The 20,050-nt window shown below is 29.2% G+C and overlaps 1 protein-coding gene across 3 annotated transcripts in view; it reads right to left on the minus strand.

The window, feature by feature from the left end:
* The window catches only part of LOC135129071 (cardioactive peptide), a 48,675-nt gene that overhangs the window by 3,010 nt on the left and 25,615 nt on the right, over positions 1 to 20,050 (minus strand). The window contains exon 1 of one of the 3 annotated variants that reach the window (XM_064056156.1): positions 7,463 to 7,494. The exons of the other annotated variants lie outside the window; for them this stretch is intronic. The gene's annotated coding sequence lies outside the window, so the exon portion shown is untranslated. Of the gene's footprint in view, positions 1 to 7,462; positions 7,495 to 20,050 lie in introns of those variants that run through there. 3 annotated transcript variants of the gene reach the window in all.

Consider the following 20,050-nt stretch of genomic DNA (forward strand, 5'->3'; position numbering starts at 1 on the left):
TGTTTGAGGCTTCATGGTATTATGCTCCGTCCCTCGCTCTGACAACGAATGAAAAATTCAATTGAGATCGGGGCGGGTCTAGGTGGGACTTAAACTTTGACTTTCTTCTTTACGTAATACTCACCTCCACGGGAACATAAATCAAAATTATTTATTATAGTTTTCTTAGAACAACACGATCATTTCAGAACATGTTTCACATGGTAATTTCTTGGAGAAAAATGAGAATTGCAATTAAGCTCCGCCCTCGGTCTGACAACGAATAAAATCATCACAACTGAGATAAGGGCGGGTGGGTGGGGCTTAGTTATTGGTTTCTTTTTCTTACTCTACATCTATTTTCGACAACACGATATTTAAAACATAATTCTAACTTCAAATTTGCCATTTGATATTTTAAGTAAGTGTTTTATTGTTGAAAGAACACTATGTATATCTACTGAGAAAACTAGTCCCTGTTAAGATAAGACTGATTTTGGCAGATGACATATCGAGAAATCGAAACATCAAAAAACTGAAAAATCAAAAAGGCGAAAAATTGAAAAACCGAAAAATATACAAATCGAAAATCCGAAATTTAGAAAATTGGAAAAACTGAAAAATAGGAAAAATGAAGAATCGAAACATCGATACATTTCAAAACTGATTAAACAATGAAAGATTGGGAAATCGGAAAGTTGGAAACGCAAAAAACCCAAAGTCAAAAAATCGAAAAATCGAAAAATCGAAAAATCGAAAAATCGAAAAACTTAAAAATTGAAATTGATACATCAAATATCGAGAAATCGAAAGGTTGAGACATCGAGAAATGGAAAAATTGAGGAATCGAAATAAGCTGAAACCCAACAATTGAAAAATAATAATTTGAAAAATTGGAAAATTCAAAATTAAAAAAATCGATAAATGCATAGAAAAATCGAGAAATTGAACAATGAAAAAATCGAAACATCGAAAACTGAATAAATCGAAAAATAGGAAAATTCAAAAATCGAAAAACCGGAAAATCTAAAAATCATCACAACTGAGATAAGGGCGGGTGGGTGGGGCTTAATTATTGGTTTCTTCTTCTGAATCTACACCTATTTTCGACAACACGGTATTTAAACCATAATTTTAACCTCAAGACTATGTGTATCTACTAAGAAAATCAAAGGTTACGCCCCACCCACCCACCCCATTTCAATCGTGATTAATACTTTTATTCGTCGTGAGGCGGAGAGTGAAGCTTATCATGTTTTAAGTATCGTGTTGTTGAAAGAAAACTACACTTATTAAGAAAAAAAAAGGAAAAATTAAGCCCCGCCCACCCGCCCTGATCTAAATTGTGATACATTTTTTATTAATTGTGAGATCGGGGGGTGGAGCTTAACTGCAAACTGAGGCATGATTGTATTATGCTCCGCCCCTGGCTCTGAATAGAATAAAAAATTCATCAAGCTTAATTATTGGCTTCTTTTTCTTAATCTACACCTATTTGGATAACACGATTTTTAAAACATAATTCTAACCTCAAATTTACCATTTGATATTTTAAGTATTTTATTGTTGAAAGAAGACTATGTATATGTACTAAGAAAATCAAAGATTAAGCCCCACCCACCCACCCCACCTCAATCGTGATCAATATTTTTATTCGTCGTGCGGCGGGATTGGAGCTTAACTGCCAACTTCATATTTCATATGTGGAACATGTGTTAAGTTTCGTGTTGTTGAAAAAAAAACTACACATATTAAGGAAAAAAAAGGCAAAAATTAAGCCCCACCCATCCGCCCCGATCTCAGTCGTGATGAAATTTTTATTAGTTGTGAGATCGGAGGGCGGAGCTTAACTGCAAGGTCCATATGTTTAAGGTCTTATCGTATTATGCTCCGCCCCTCGCTCTGAAACGAATGAAAAATTCATCACAATTGAGGTCGGAATGGTTATAGGTGGAGTTTAATCTTTGACTTTTTTTTAATTAATACATATATGTAGTGTGCTTTGAACAAGATGATTATTTAAGAGCATGTTTCACATGGTAATTTTTTGGAGAAAAATGAGGATTGCAATTAAACTACACCCCCGACTCACGACGAATAAAAAAAAATCATCACAGCTGAGATAGGGCGGGTGGGCGGAGCTTATTTTTTGCTTCTTTTTTCTTAATATACGTTCTCCTTTTCATAACAAAATATTTAAAACATGTTTAAAATGATAAAAATTTTGTAGAGAATTATGGATTTTGCAGTTATGCTTCACCCCTCGGTCTGAGAACGAATAAAAAATTCATCACATTTGACATAGGGGTGGGTGGGTGGGTGGGGCTTAAACTTTGTTTTTTTTTATAAGATATATAGCTTTCTTTCATCAATAGAATACTTAAAATATTAAATGGTGAATCTGAGATTACAATTATGTACAACACTGGGCCATAGATATAATGAGGTCAAAATTAAAATAGTCCTTATAAAAGAAACGAAAAAACGCGAAAAACTCTCAATAGTAAAAGAATCTAGTAGATATTTAGCAGAAGTTTCATATTAACACAGGCTTCAGTGATTACGAACAATCTTTTGATTACTCACATTTTAATGACAATTTGCTATTGATACTCACCCACGTCATTTATGAAAACTGAAAACAGCAGGGGTCCTAAAATTGATTCAGATGAACATATATTAACCCCGCCCACCCACTCCGCCTCCATTTCAGTGATTCATTTTATCTGATCCGAATTAAAGTTGGACCTTATAGTGAACAGAAATAAGACCGTTAGAATGAGAACAGCGCGGGTAAGCGGAACAAGGATTTGAAAAAATGACATACCTTCTAAGAAAATAGAGGGCGGGTGAGCGGGGCTAGTACCTGATAAGATAAGACGAATTTTGGCAAATCACATATCTTACAAGGAAATAGAGGGTGGGCGGGCGGGGCTAGTAATTTCTAAGATAAATCTGAACAAATAAAAAGTAGGCAGTAGAATGAAGAGGAGGCGGAGCTATTGCTTGCTTATAAAAGTCTCTGCAGCAAAAAATTATACTTAGGTCCGCCCACCCGCCCGTTCTCTCATTTTTCATCTAAAATAAGAAATAAATTTTAAAGTAAATAGTTTAACAAAAAAATTACGATTGGCCTTTTTTTTCTTTCTTAACAGCTGCACTCCCATTCGACAGAAGAACTTATAATTAACTACACCCACCCACCCCGCCTCCATTTTAGTGATTCATTTTATCTGCTCAGAAAGTGGATCTTGTACAGAACAGAAATAAAATTAGTCTTTGGAATGAAAAGAGCATGGGTGGGTGGGCGGGGTTAGTACTTGCTAAGATAAGACTGATTTTGGCAGATGACATATCCTACAAGGAAAGAGAGGGCGGGTGGGCGGGATTAGTACCTGCTAAGATAAGACTGATTTTGGCAGATGACATATCCTAGAAGGAAAGAGAGGGCGGGTGGGCGGGACTAGTACCTGCTAAGATAAAACTGATTTTGGGAAATGATATACCTTCTAAGAAAAGAGAGGGTGGGTGGGTGGGTGGGCTAGTACTCTAGGACTCCAGATTTGGCCTTAAGTAATATTAAAATTGGGGCGAAAATTTACATTATTATAATAAAATATGTAATAAAAATTATCAGTAGGTTTTCACCTCACGATTTTCGCAAGATGTGTTTGAGAATTTATTTAGTCAAATGAGGCTGCGACAGAAAGTCCCAAATGCTGAACAATGTAGACAAATTAAAAAAAAAATTTTTCAGTTTTTGGATGCTAATATTTCGGAAACGGATTATTCAAATTAAAAACGATTGTAATATTTTGGATTGTAATGTTCCCCTATGTTACAATGTACAACAGGATTCTTTATATACATAATTCAGAAAGATATATTTTGAAAAGAATTAAAAGAAAATCAAAGTTTGCTAGATGTTTGAAATTTACGTTAATTAAACCTTTTAAAAAACTTGTTAGATTGTAAGAATACCGTTGACAGTGTTTAACTTTTCCAAATGAATCAACATGTACACTTTTTATACGATATTTTTTTTCAAATTTATGTAAACATTTACCTGAGAAGTATTTTGAATTTCTAAAAGTTTGCAAATATTCTGCATTAAATGATCAGAATATAAGTAAACTTTATTTTCCATCATCAAATCATAATATAAAACACAATATAATCAATATGTTTTGCTTATATAGAATTAGGACATATTTATTTAGAAACACTGAAACAAAAAATTCGACTAGAAACTCGAAAAAGCAGTTTTGAAAGAAATTTTAATTAATTTGGTGTTTTTTATAAGACTCGAGACGATTTTTTTGTTACGCCACTGTGCTGTCGAAAATAATAATCTACAAATTTGTTTTAACTTATTTGAAACTGCCTTGTGATCAGAAATGACTGAGTCTGTTGGCAGTACTTTTTGAGTAAAAATGTGAACTTTTTTGCTTTTATGTTGGTATAACGGAAAGAATTCTGTGTTCCGTGACAGACATGTCAATTGTGACATTCGATAAATTTAGGTTATGTTTTGTTTACATTAAAAATTGTAAAATGTAAGCAATCTGTCAATCTAGCTGATACCAATTTGAACTAAAATTCCAGGACTGCCAACACACTCAATGATCTCTAATCACACGGTAGATCAGGAAGATAAAGGGGAAAATATATATTGACATTCCAGTCTGGCCACTGTTTTTGGTAAATTTTTTAAGGCACTTTGATTTATATAGAAAAAATGGTCAGAAGTTATACTAAGTGATATGGAAATCAGAACACCCAGTAATAATGAGAATATTTTAATAATTTTTTGTGTAGGGGAACGCGGGGCAAAAAGGTCATAGCTTGCAAAGTGAACAGTTGCTACTACATTATCTCATGTTATAGCCCTAACATTATTTTATTGATATATTGTAAAATATAAAATTTAACTGTATGCGTTCATGTTTCAAGAAATATAAGCTGAAATATCTTTGAAGTACATTTGGGGGCAAACTGGACCATCGTATTATGGGGCAAACTGAACCAGGTAAAGCTGCGGTACTGACCAGAAGTCCTTCAATTGTTTATATTTTTTGTTTGTATTTTATAAAAGATATATTATTTTATTTGTGATATTTGTGCCTAAAAGCCTATCAATTGTTTATATTTTTTGTTTGTATTTTGTAGAAGATATGTTATTGAGTTTTTATGGAATTTTGAAATAACGTGTTTTATATTTTTTCAAAATTTATTGTATTTTGTACTTATTTTTATGATTTCATATTAATATGTCCACTTTATCCAATCAGGCGGACCACTTTACCCACCCTATAGGGGTAAAGTGGACCAAATGCACGGTTGGAATTAATTGTAAATAAGTAAGAAAATATTTAACAATTGACGTTTTTAGTTCTTTATAGTTATAGCCGAATGTTTGATGAATCAGCATAAAGCACTAAATCATTTATATAATGGATATAAAAGTTTGTTTGCCCATTTTTACATATCTATGTTCACTTTACCCCGCCTTCCCCTACATATGTATTAATAAAATAAGTAAAGGATCAGTTTTTCAGCCACATCCGTAGTAGTAGGTACTTGCCAAGATAAGACTGATTTTGGCAAATGACATACTCTCTAAAAAAATAACGGGTGGGTGGGCGGGGTTAATACCTGATATGATAATTAAGATAATCTCCGAAACTATCGAAAAAATAATAAAAAAAAAAATTAGCCAAGAGGATTTCTTTATGAATTAAGATTTGTAGAAGTTAATTTCGGTTCCATTTCTTCGAAAACTCCAACAATATTACCAGAATTGATAAAATGAAAAAATGTCAATTTTCGAGGCAAAAAAATTCATTATCAAACCAAATTTTTCGAAAATTTTAATGCGGGGGCATTAATAGTTTCTGTTTTTCAAATAAGCTGTCGAGATTTAAGTAAGTATATCCCAAATTTTTTTTTTTTTCAAAAATCTCCACGGTATAAATTTTTTTCAACTGGTTCTTGTAGATTACAACTTTGGGCGTCATATCAACAAAAATTCCAATAATTTTTCCAGAACTGATCGAATTTTTCGAAAATTTTGGTCCATCAACACGTTATGTTTTTAAATCACTTCAAATTTTGATCATTTACTCCTACAAAAATTATTATAATATGCTTACTATTACTGGGTGTTCTGATTTCCATGTCGTTGAGTATATTTTGACAGAACTTCCTTCACCCCTGGACTACAGTCCAACAAATCTTCGAAAAATTATAACATTTAAATTTAATTTTTTGTGAAAACCTCTATGTAGTCGAAAAAGTGTAAGTGAAAAAAGGTTTCATCTTCTTAATATAAAATTTTCGAAAATTATTTCGATTTTGAAATGTGGTCCGACAAATCTCTAAAATATTGTACAAGTGGTGTAATTAACACACCGTGGTCCCTACAAGTGTGGACAATTTGAAATATATTTAAAGCAGATCACCAATACGAAAAATTGTAGATATTCTCAATTCCTCAGTACATCCTTAACTTCGACTGTTTATGTTTATACTGCGCAAATTCGACTCTTAGCACGTCCAGATGACACGTATCAGCGGTTAAAAGAAAACGAAATTTGATTTTTTTTCTTAGTTTTTTCCCAAAAAGCCTCACAAAGTTGAAAAACAAAATTAGGCAAAATTGTGAGACGACAGACAAATTTTGATTACCGATTTACCATGTTTTCAATAACTCTAAGATATTTTCAAGTTTTCATAGCATTCGGTTTTTTGCAATTTCAAAGTTAATTTGTAAAATGTTGTTACGCAATTTTGATTTTTTTTTCGAAAACAGTAAATTATTTTTTAACAAAATTAAAGTTATTTTATGTTCCAGGATATTTTAGGAAAAACATTTTGAACGGATGCTGAATGTTAGCATTTCTGAAAACCCCTTCAACAAATGTAACTCTAGTTGTTTATGAAAACAAGATGATTAAAATCTCAAAATCAATCCTTAATTGTTTAGCTAATTCAACTCGAGCAATAAGCGTCAAAAATTATAATATCCGTTCATGTTGACGACAATTACTAATCACTACTTTCCCTTTGGAAACGACTGTATTTTACCCCAATTGTACTTATGTCTCTCAAAGAGAATTGAGAAAGAAATACAAAACCAATTTCCACACATAATGGATAAAACGATGAGAATATTTTTTTTTGGTTTTTCGTCTCCATTAATCGCACAATAAAGCAGTAGGTCACACTCGACCCATTATCCCGTGAATGCTCATTAAAAACCCACGGCCGCGTCGCGACGCCGCGATTAATCGCAAATCCCGTAATGTTGTAAATTCGCGTTATCTCAATGAACAATGAGCCAGTCTGGTGAAAGTTAATCGATGCGGGAAATCCCATTGTTGATAAAATTTACAACAAACACCGCCAACGACATCATGCAGCAGCAACACAGATTTATCTAACAGCTTTAATTTGCGTTTTGGCGCAAATTTAAACGACTTACCTCCGGCTGCCCGATACAATACTATGTACAAACGCAATACTTATACTATTAACTCGAGTGTTAAGAGCTTTTGCCATATATATATTCCTTCCCCGACCCCAGGATTGCGCACTCAACCGACAACCCATTATCGGGTGTCATGTTGTAAAATATCGGAAGACTTGTCAAAAACATTTTAATATATACACAGAATTAATAGCTTCTCGATGCCATTAAAAAACCTTATAACAGCTCCGACATAAAAACAAGCCATTTTCATTTTCGCGAAAAATCTTAATTAAAGAAAACAGCACGCGGTCAGCTCGAAAATAATGCGCTCGGATGTAAATGATATGTACACAGTAACGAGCTTAATCCGCTTTGGCGGACAAAATCCGCGTTTTCGCCCTCATTAATGGGAGGCTTTGTAGTTAACATGTGATAAACCTGGGGCCTCGAGACCTCCCGGAACTGCGGCAGATTTATTGTGGGGTCTCCCACTTGAAATCGGGGAAATGGGGAGGATTAGGAATTCAAGAAGTGCAATTACATACGGAATTACATTTTGTTTCGGAGATACATCGTGGTGGGCTGCAAGGACCCGTTCTTGGTCACCTTTGTTTCTCGTAAAGTGCGAGCGACATTTTTACTAAATGTGTACTACATTTAAGTTTAAAGTAAACGTTGATAATTAAAAAAATGGGCGAAAGCTATTTCGACAGAACTTCCCTCGATCCTGAAGTATAGTCCAATTTTGCGAAATTAAATTTTTTCGTGATAATATCTGTGGAGATAGAAAGTACTAGCCCCTGTGTAAGAGAAAAAAAGGAGAAAGTCATACAATCTTAAAAAAAACAGTTGGTGCCCTCGAGAAAAAAAATTATTAAAAATTTCCTCATACCTGAAATGGAACCCAACAAATTCTGGTTCTTTGAAAAATTATAAAAATTGTTTGCAATTTTTGTTTTATTCTGATAACCGTAGTTAATTTTTCAATTCTTCAATTTTTGTTTTTTTATTTCCTCAGTTTTCCGATTTGCAATATTTCGAGTTTTATTGAAGTTTAAATTTTTCAGTTTTTCATTTTTCCAACTTTTGAATTTTTCAAATTTTAGATTTTGTAATTTTTCGATTTGAGTTTCTCGGGTTTCCAATTTCTAATTTTTCAATGTTCGTTATGTTTTCATTATTCAACTTTTCGTTGTTTTGATTTTATAATTTTTTGTTTTTCATATTCTAATGTTTTCGTTTCTTCAGTTTTTTGGTTTGCGATTTTTCAATTTTTCATTTTTTTTTTATTCTTCAGTTTCTAAAATTTGCAATTTTTCGATTTCGAATTTTTCGTTTATTTTTTTTATTCTTACAATTTTTCGATTTTTCATTGGACCGATTTTGTTTTCTGATTTTAAATTTTTTCAGTATTCCTTTCTTTCAGCTTTCACAAGTTTTCAATTTTTAATTTCTCTATTTTCTAATTTTAATTTTTCAAATTTTTCGATTTTTTTAATTTTTCATTTTCTCAAATTTTCGATTTGCAGTTTTTCGTTTTAGTGTTTTATTTTCTTTATTCTTATAATTTGTCGACCTTTCAATTGGCCGATTTATAAGTATATTTATATATATTTTTTATTTTCAGTTTATTATTTTCGTTGCTTCAGTTTTCAATCTGCAATTTTTCAATATTTCGTTTATTGTTGTTTCTTCAATTTTTCGGTTTTACAACTTTTCGAAGTTTCAAATTTATGTATTTTGCATTTTGCCGATTTGCCATTTCACGAGTTTTCAATTTTTAATTTCTCAATTTTTCGATTTTTCTATTTATCATGACCCCAATTTTTCGATTAAAATTTTTCGAAAATTTTTAATTTTTCAGTTTTTGGAATCTTTAATTTTTCAGTCCTTCAGATTTTCGATTTGCAATTTTTCGTTTGGGTTTTTTATTTTCTTTATTTTTACAATTTTTCCATTTTTCAATGTTCCAATTTTAGAATTTTTTGTTTTTCCAATTTCAGTGGTTTCAATTCTTCGTTTCTTCAATTTTTCGACTTTCCACCATTTGGAAGTTTCAGTTTTTAGATTTTAGAATTTTTCGATTGACAATTTCACGAGTTTTCATTTTTTAAGTTCTCAATTTTTTCATTTGTCATTTTTTCATTTTTTTGGAATTAAATTTTTCGTTTCTTTTTTTATTTCCGTTATTTTTTCGATTATTCAATTTTAAATTTGAATGTTTCGATTTTAGAATTGTTCTTTTCGATTTTATGTTCAATTCAATTTTTAATTTTTCAGTTTTTCAAATTTTCGATTGGCAATTTTTCATTTGGATTTTTTATTTTTTTTATTTTTTGTTTCTTCAATTTTTCGACCTCTCAGCTTTCGGAATTTTCAATTTTTAGATTTTGCAATTTTTCGATTGGCAATTTTACCAGTTTTCATTTTTTTATTTTTTAATTTTTAAATTTTTTAATTTTTCAATTTTATTTTCGATTTGTAATTTTTCGGTTGTTTTTTTTATCATCGTTATTTTTTCAATTCTTCAATTTTAAAATTGATTGGTTCGATTTTATAATTCTTTTTTTTTCGGTTTTATGTTTCATCAATTTTTCGATTTGCGATTTTTCAATTTTTCATTTTTTTGTTTCTTCAGTTTCCAGATTTTGCATTTTTTCGGCTTTCCAACTTTTGGAAGATACAATTTTTAGATTTTGGCATTTTTGGATTGACAATTTCACGAGTTTTCAGTTTTTAATTTCTCATTTTTTTAATTTTTCAATTTTTCGTGTTTCCAATTATTCAATTTGCAATTTTTCGGTTAAAAATTTCTCGATTTTTCAATTTTTAATTTTTTAATTATTCAATTCTTTAATTTTTCGTGTTTTCAAATTTTTGGATTGGCAGTCTTTTGACTTTTCAATGGGCTGATTTTTTCTTCATTTTTAGTTTTTCGTTTCTCCAGTTTTTCGATTTGCAATATTTCATTGTTTCTTGTTTCTTCAATTTTTCGTTTTTCCGTCTTTTGGGTTTTCAATTTTTAATTTTTCAGTTTTTCGATTTTTTAATTTTTCATTTTCTCAAATTGTCGCTTTGTAATTTTTCGTTTGAATTTTTTATTTTTTTTATTTTCACAATTTTTTGATCTCTCAACTTTTGGAACCTTCAGTTTTTAGCTTTCGGAATTTTTAGATTGGCTATTTTACGAATTTTTGTTTATTTATTTTTTTATTTCTTAATTTTTCACGTTTTCAATTTTTCAATTTTATTTTGGAATTTTTCGTTTTTTTTATTATAGTTATTTTTCAAATCTTCAATTTTAAAATTGAATGTTTCGATTTTATCATTGTTTTTTTTTGTTCAGTTTTTCTAATTGCGATTTTTCGATTTTTCATTATTTTGTTTCTTCAGTTTCTAGATTTTCCAATTTTTCAACTTTCCAACTTTTGGAATTTTTCGATTGACAATTTCATTTTTTAATTTCTCATTTTTTTAATTTTTCGATTTTTCAGGTTTCCAATTTTTCAATTACTCATGTTTCCAATTTTACAATTATTCGATTCTTAAATTTTTTGTTTCTTCAAATTTTCGATTGGCAATTTTTCATTTCGGCTTTCAATTTTCTTTATTCTTACAATTTTTCGAATTTTCAAAGGGCCGATTTTATAATTTTTTTGTTTTTTCATTTTTAATTATTTAATTTTTCGTTTCTTCAGTTTTCGATTTGCAATATTTCAATATTTCATTCTTTCTTGTTTCAAATTTTCGATTTTCGAACTTTTGGAAGTCTCAATTTTTCGATTTTGCAATTTTTCTATTAAAAATTCCTCGATTTTTCAATTCTTAATTTTTCAATTTTTCCTTTCAAAAATTTTTCATTTCTCCAAATTTTCGATTTTTGATTTTCTTTTTTTTACAATTTTTCGATTTTTCTTGAGTGTCCCCATTTTATAATTGTTTGTTTTTTCATTTACAATTTTTCGTTTATTCAGTGTTTTAATTTGCAGTTTTCAATATTTCATTCTTTTTTGTTTTTTCAATTTTTCGCTTTCCAGGTTTGGAAGTTTCAACTTCTAGATTTTGTAACTTTTCGGCTCAAAATTCAAGAGTTTTCAATTTTCTTTTTATCAATTTTTCGTTCCGGTTTTTTCTTTTTTTTCTTTTTTTAATTTATCGGGTTTTCAGTGTTCTGAGATTATAATTTTTCTTTTTTCAAGGTGAAATTTTTCAATCTTTGGATTTTTAAGTATTTTGAGTTGCAATTTTTCGGTTTTCAATTCTTCGATTTTCCAAGTTTTTGATTTTTAATTGTTCATTTTTTCAGTTATAAATTTTTCAGTTTTTCGACTTAGCAATTGTTCGTTTGTAATTTTCATTTTAAATGTGTAATAATAATTATCATTTTTAAAATGTTTCACTTTTTCAATTTTACAATTTTAGAATTTCTCCTATTTTCAATTTTTGGATTTTAAAACTTTTTCAGTTATTAGATTTTTTTATTTTAATTAATTTTTCGATTTTACAATATTTAATTTGTCCAATTTGTCGATTCGATTCGTTTTTCCTTCTTTCCAATTTTTCGATTTTTAAGTTTCTCAATTTTTAGTTTTCCAATCTTTCACTTTTACGTTTCTTCAGTTTTCTGATTTTCAATTTTTGTTTTTTTTAGTTTTTCCAATTTTCAACTCTTAAAATAAAAAAAATTGAAAAATTGCCACAATTGTAAAAATGATAAATCAAAAATGAAACAAGTATAAACTGAAAATATTGAAAATTAAATAAATTGGAAATCCAAAAATTGCAAAATCGACGAATTTTAAAAATAGAAAACCATGAACTGAAAAATCTAAGATTGAAAATTGAATAGATGAAAAATTGTACAGTTGAAAGGAAAAAAAAACGAAAAATTTTGATTTAAATCGCGAATGAGAAAATTAAAAAATCGGGACAATGAAAAATAAAATCAAGGACTTGAAAAAACGAGAAATCAAAAAATTAAAATTTGAGAAAGTGTAAAATCGAAAAATGAAAAATTGTTACCTTTGTGGTCCCCGATAAGGTTTTACATTAAAAAAAAATCGAAAATTATTTCGACAGAACTTCCTTCGCTCTTGAATTGTAGTCCGACAAATCCCGATTCATTATTATTCCTATATTATAAAAGTTGATTTTGTGATTTTTGTTTTGTGATACAGTACATGTTTAACTTCGACTGTTTATGTTTATACTTAGAAAAATTCGACTATTAGCACGTTCAGACTACAAGTATCAGTGGTTAAAAGAAAATGAAATTTGATTTTGTCTCCTCAACGCAGAAGAGAGAATTCATTAATTAACCGGCAAATTTCAAAGATGAAGGACAAAAAATAACGGATAACCTTAAGATATTTGAAAGATTTTACAGCATTCGGTTTTTGTTAACAGAATTTTGATTTTTACTTCCCGAGCGTAAGCAAAGGAAGTATTGTAATCGAGTCCGTCGGCCGACTCTCTACTTTTACGTTTTCTCGATCTTTCATGACCCCTAGAAGACGAAGAAATAGGTCTCCCATTTCCGTCTGTCTGTCCGTCTGTCCGTCCGTCTGTCCGTCTGTCCGTCCGTCTGTCCGTCTGTCCGTCTGTTGTCCCGGATTTATATTAGACAGATAATCTCCGAAAGTACTCGATCGATTGTTGTGAAATTTTGTACTTATATTAAGAATATCATGTAGATGGTAAAACGCTAACCAAAATTTGTCTAATCATCCCCACCACTAATGCGATGACGTCACTTCAAAATTGTACATAGTAAATGGGTTTTCAATTGTATAAAATAACATAGTCCTACACATGTAGTTTACAACTCTGAATCGACTTTTCACCCGAAACGTCCAGATTTTTGGAAAAAAAATCAAAATTATAAAACAACATTTTGAAATTTAATTTTTAATCTGCTAACCAGAATACTTTGAAATGTTGCAGATGTTTTAAGGCTATAAAGAGAATCATAAATCTTTAGTCAAAAAATATTTGCTTATCCCCTCCAAAAACTTGATGACGTCAGCTCAAAAGTTTGTGGAATAAATCATATCTAAAATGTACAAAATATGATGAGTCTGTACTTGTGATCTATCACTCCATTCATATTTTTTGGATTTGCATATACAGGGTGACTCAAAAAAATTAATGAATGCGTAAATTTATTTTACTGATTTACTCAGAAACTACAAAACCGAATGCTTTGAAATCTTGCAGATGTTTTAAGGTTATAAAGAGCATAATAAATGTTTAGTCAAAATATATTTGCTTATCCCCTCCAAAAACTTGATGACGTCAGCTGGAAAGTTTGCCGAATAAATCATATCTAAAATGTACAAAATATGATGAGTCTGTACTTGTCATTTATCACTCCATTCATATTTTTTGGATTTGCATATACAGAGTGACTCAAAAAAATTAATGAATGCGTAAATATATTTTATTGATTTAATCAGGAACTACAAAACCGAATTCTTTGAAATCCACTGCGAAAAAAAAACATAATAGGCATGCAGTCGTCACATTTCCGACAGCCAGGGGAAGTACTGTCTAAACTCTTTAGACCAATTTTTTTGTTTCTTCAATATTTCGATTTTTCAAACTTTTGGAAGTTTTAATTTTTAGATTTTGAAATTTTTAGGTTTGAAATTTTTAATTTGTCAAATTTTCGACTTTTCAATGTTTCATGTTTCTAATTTTGCGATTTGTAATTTTTGGATTAAACATTTCTCGAGTTTGCAATTTTTTATTTTTCCATTTCCCGACTCTTCAATTTTTGATTTCTTCAAATTTTCGGTTCGCAATTTTTCGACTCGGTTTTTTGTTTTCTTTATTCTTACAATTTTTCGATTTTTCAGTGGTCGAATTTTATAATTATTTGTTTTTCATTTTCAATTTTTTCAGATTTTCGTTTCTTCAGTTTTTGGATTTCCAATTTTTTGAAATTTTAGTGTTTTCTGTTTCTTCAATTTTTTGATGGTTCCAACTTTTGAAAGTTTTAATTTTTAGATTTTGCAATTTTTCGGTTTGCAGTTTCATGAGTTTTCAATTTTTAATATTACAATTAGTCGATGTTTCAATTTTTTATGTCCCTAGTTTTTCGATTTGCAATTTTTCGATTAAAAATTTCTCGTTTTTTGAATTTTGAATTTTTCTATTTTTCTATTCTTTAATTTTTCATTTGTTCAAATTTTCGATTTGAAATCATTCGTTTTGGTTTTTTAATTTTTTTTCTTATAATTCTTCATTTTATAATTTTTCGATTTTTGGTTTCTTCAGTTTTTCGATTTTCCAACTTTTGGAAATTTCAATTTTCAGATTTTGCAATTTTTCTTTTCGATTTTTATTTACTTTATTTTTTCAATATTTGGGTTTTCCAATGTTCTGATTTAATAAATTTTCTTTTTTTAATGCAAAATTTGTCAATTTTTTGATTTTTTAATTTTTGATTTTTTTTAGTTAAAGATTTTTCCTTTTCTCGATTTTAGCAATTTTTCATTTCTTCAGTTTTTGATTTGCATTTTTCTAGTTTTCATTTCTTATATGTAATAATAATAATTACAGTTTTTAAATGTTTTACTTTTTCATTTTTACGATTTTAGAATTTTTCCGTTTTTAAATTATTTTTAAAATTCTTTCATTTTTAAATTATTTTAAAACTTTTTCATTTATTCGATTTTTCACTTTTTCTATTTTAACTTTATAGACTTTTATTTTTTCAATTTCTCTATATTTAATTTTTTAATTTTAGAACTTTTAGTGTAACAGTTTTTTGTGACTTTTACAATTTTGACGATCTATAATTTTTCGATTTTACAATATTTGGGTTTTCCAATTTTTCGATTCAATTGTTTTTTTCTTCTTTTCATTTTTCCGATTTTTATTTTTAGTTTTTAAATGTTTCGATTCTCGTTTCTTCATTTCTTCGATTAGCAATTTTTCGTTTTTTCAGTTTTTCGATTTTTCAACTTTTCGAATAAAAAAATGGAACATTTGTACTACTGTAAAATTGAAAAATCAGAAATGAAAAAATGAAAATGTATAAAACGAAACTTTGAAAAATCGAAAAAGCTGAAAATCAAGAACGTGAGAATTTAAAAAAAGGAAAAATTCAAAAATAGAAAAATTAAAATTGAGAAACTTAAAAATCGAAAAAACGAATTACATATGTATTATTGGAAAATTGAAAAATTTAAAAATTGGAAATCCAAGGTTGAAAATTTGAAAAATTGAATGAGGACGAGAAATTATATAATTGAAAGGAAATGAAAAACGAAAAATTTTGATATAAAGTCGAGAAAATGAAAATTAAAAAATCGGATCAATGAAAAGTAAAAATCAAGAACTTGAAAAATCGAGCACACGAAAAAATTAAAGACCAAAAAATAAAAATTTGAGAAACTGAAAAATTGAAAAATGGAAAATTGTAACAGCGAAAACAGTTGAGGTCCTCTAGAAGGTTTTACATTCTTAAAAAAAATTCGAAAATTATTTGCACAGAAATTCCTTCGCTCTTGAAACTTAGATATTATAAAAGTAGATTTTGCGATTTTTGTCTTGCGATCCAGTACATAGTTAACTTCGACTATTTATGTTTATACTTTGAAAAACTCGACTATTGGACGTTCAGATTACCTACAAGCACCAGCTGTAAAAGAAAATGAAATTTGACTTTGTCTCCTCAAATTAATTAACCACACTCAGTTTTCCCAAAAACATTCATAAATCTGTAGAACATTTTTATTCGGGAAAATTGTAAGCTGACGGATAAATTTTGATTAACGATTTACCAAGCTTCCAATAACATTAAGATATTTGCAAGATTTTACAGCATTCAGTTTTTGTAATTTCAAAGTTAAATTGTAAAATATTGTTACAGAATTTTGATTTTTTCTCAAAAATTTGGATATTTAGGGTGAAAACTCAACACGGATTTTTAAATCATACATTCAGGGATATATAATAATCAGATTTAAGGAACATTAATTAGGCTTAAATTGTAAAATGACGTCATCATTTTTTAGGGGGACATAAACGAGAAAATTTTGATTAATGTACGCTGCATCAGTTAACTTATATAGATGTTAAAAGTTAGACTTTATTTCAGAAACTACAGTATGGGTTTTTAAAATTTTGATACACCAGGAAGATCAATTTAAGAACGACGAAACATGTTTACTTGAAAGCACAGAAAATTATTAAACAGATACTGACAATTCTGACGATTAATGGCGATTTATCTGTATAACAAAAAAAAAAAAGTAAAACCACCCCAGCTAATCCACCCCGTTAAAAACTTTGTACATTCATCGACCAAGACCATTTCTCTTATACATTTCCACTTTCCTCCACCTACAAGCCTCCGATGCCTCATCAGCCGCCACCTAATTTCTCCACCTTTCCGCTTGCCGCAACTTAGTATAATAAGAGAATTATAATGTAGAAGGTAGGGTGAAATTAACTTGTATACATAGAAAAGATAATGAAGGAAGAATGTTGTAACGGGGTTGGAATTATGAAATATGAACGCGGAGGCGTACCTGCGACCCCCTGCAACGAGGCATGCGCCTAGCGATGAAGATGATCCGGGGGCGGAGTCTCCGACCCACGCCGACTTCCAATCCCTGCTGGAGACAAACAGCCGCCGCAAAACGGCCTAATAATAATGTCAAACAACCGCATACATGCATGCAGTTTGCGTCGTGTTAAGTGCCACTGCGAGCTTTAGGGCGAAGGGCATGCCTGAAAATTCGCTGTTTAACTTTCATCTACTGCTTGGTAATCAAGTGACTTCGTGGAGATGTAATAAATTCATTAGAGGGGTGGTGGCGCATGCTGATGCTAGGTACAAGAAAATTTCTTGATAGATTAGGGATTAAGGACGAGTTACGTGTTTTAAGTGGAAAAAGCTCAGAAGTTGTTATGAGAATGTCTTTTGTCTTTGAAGCATAACCAACTATATTTTTTTTTACCAGATTTGTTTTTTGATAATTTCTTGCTAACAAATTTTACTGGAGATAAACATGTTAATTTTCAAAAGTAATATCAAAGAGATTTAAGTCGGAGATTTTAATTTATGTTAATGTAGAAGCTTCAGAATTTAAAAGTTGAAGTTCAAGATTTAAAATGACAATGCGTCCATTTTGATAAATGAAGATTTGGGATTGATGTCAAAATTAATATTACAGAGATTTAAGACAATCTAGAGTTTTTAATCATTATGGACATTGAAACTTCATAATTTAATAGTTGAAGTTCAAGATTTATAAAGTCGGAAGGTCCATTTTGACAAATAAAAATTTGGAATCGGTGTCAAAATTAATGTCTAAGATATTAAAACAAAATGGGGCTATTAATATTGACATACAAATTTGACATACAAATTATTTGGGATTGCTGTCAAAATTTATATCAAAGAGATTTAAAAAAAAACGAAACTTTTAATAAATATTAACATTGAAACTTCAGAATTTAAAAATTGAAATTCAAGATATAAAAAGTCGGGAGTTCATTTTGACAAATAAAAATTTGGGATCGATGTCAAAATTAATGTGAAAGATATTAAAAAAACGGGACTTTTAATTAATATTATTACTGAAGTTTCAGCTTTTAAAGTTGAAGTTCAAGATTTAAAAGGTCGAGATGTCCACTTTGACAAACAAATATTTGGGATTGCTGTCAAAATTAATGTCAAAAAGATTTAAAAACGCCAGTTTCTTTAATTAACATTAATATTGAAGATGCAAAATTTAAAAGTCAAAATTCAAGATTTAAAAAGTCGTGGTGTCTACTTTGACAAATTGAGGTTTGGGGCTAATGTCAAAATGAATGTCAAATGTATTAAAAAAGAAGTCCGGGCTTTTGATTGACATTAACATTGAAACTTCAAAATTTAAAACTTGAAGTTCAAGATTTAGATAGTCGAAGCCGTCCGTTTTGACAAATAAAGATTTGGTTTTGATGTCAAAATTAATATTACAGAGATTAAAAAAAAAGGTAGAGTTTTTAATTATTATTGACAATGAAACTTCGTAATTTAATAGTTGAAGTTCAAGATTTATAAAGTCGGACGATCCATTTTGACAAATCAAAATTTGGGAGCTTTTAATTAATATTAATATTAAGTTTCAGATTTCAGAAGTCGAAGTTCAAGATTTAAAAAAACGAAATGTCCAATTTGACATACAAATTATTTGGGATTGCTTTAAAAATTAATATCAAACAGATTTAAAAAAAAACGAAACTTAATAAATATTAACATTGAAACTTCAGAATTTAAAAATTGAAATTCAAGATATAAAAAGTGGGGAGTCCATTTTGACACAAATAAAAATTTGGAATCGATGTCAAAATTAATGCCAAAGATATTAAAAAAAAACGGGACTTTTAATTAATATTATCACTGAAGCTTCAACTTTTAAAGTTGAAGTTCAAGATTTAAAAGGTCGAGATGTCCACTTTGACAAACAAATATTTGGGACTCCTGTCAAAATTAACGTCAAAAAGAAAACGCCAGTTTCTTTAATTAACATTAATATTGAAGATGCAAAATTTAAAAGTCAAAATTCAAGATTTAAAAATTCGAGGTGTCTACTTTGACAAATTGAGGTTTGGGGTTGAGGTCAAAATGAATGTCAAAATTATTAAAAAAAAAATCCGTGCTATTGATTAATATTAACATTGAAACTTCAAAATTTAAAACTTGAAGTTCAAGATTTAGATAGTCGAAGCCGTCCGTTTTGACAAATAAAGATTTGGTTTTGATGTCAAAATTAATATTACAGAGATTAAAAAAAAAGGTAGAGTTTTTAATTATTATTGACAATGAAACTTCGTAATTTAATAGTTGAAGTTCAAGATTTATAAAGTCGGACGATCCATTTTGACAAATCAAAATTTGGGATCGGTGTCAAATTTAATGTCAAAGATATTAAAACAAAACGGAGCTTTTAATTAATATTAATATTGAAGCTTCAAATTTCAGAAGTGGAAGTTCAAGATTTAAAAAAGAGAAATGTCCACTTTGACAAACAAAGATTTGGGATTGATGTCAAAATGAATATCAAAGAGATTTAAAAAAAAACGAAACTTTTAATTACTATTAACACTGAAACTTCAGAATTTAAAAATTGAAATTCAAGACATAAAAAGTCGGGAGTCCATTTTGACAAATAAAAATTTGGGATCGATGTCAAAATTAATGTAAAAAATATTAAAAAAAAACGGGACTTTTAATTAATATTATTACTGAAGCTTCAACTTTTAAAGTTGAAGTTCAAGATTTAAAACGTCGAGATGTCCACTTTGACAAACAAATATTTGGAATTGCTGTCAAAATGAATGTCAAAAAGATTTAAAAACGCCAGGTTCTTATATTAACATTAATATTGAAGTTGCAAAATTTAAAAGTCAAAATCCAAGATCTAAAAAGTCGGGGTGTCTACCCTGACAAATTGAGGTTTGGGGCTGATGTCAAAGTGAATGTCAAATGTATTAAAAAAGAAGTCCGGGCTTTTGATTGATATTAACATTGAAACTTCAAAATTTAAAACTTGAAGTTCAAGATTTAGATAGTCGAAGCCGTACGTTTTGACAAATAAA

This window comes from Zophobas morio, unplaced genomic scaffold (genome assembly GCF_036711695.1).
Source record: "Zophobas morio isolate AGI-343-1 ecotype UQ-CSIRO unplaced genomic scaffold, CSIRO_AGI_Zmor_V1 ptg000014l, whole genome shotgun sequence".
Lineage (NCBI taxonomy): Eukaryota > Metazoa > Arthropoda > Insecta > Coleoptera > Tenebrionidae > Zophobas > Zophobas morio.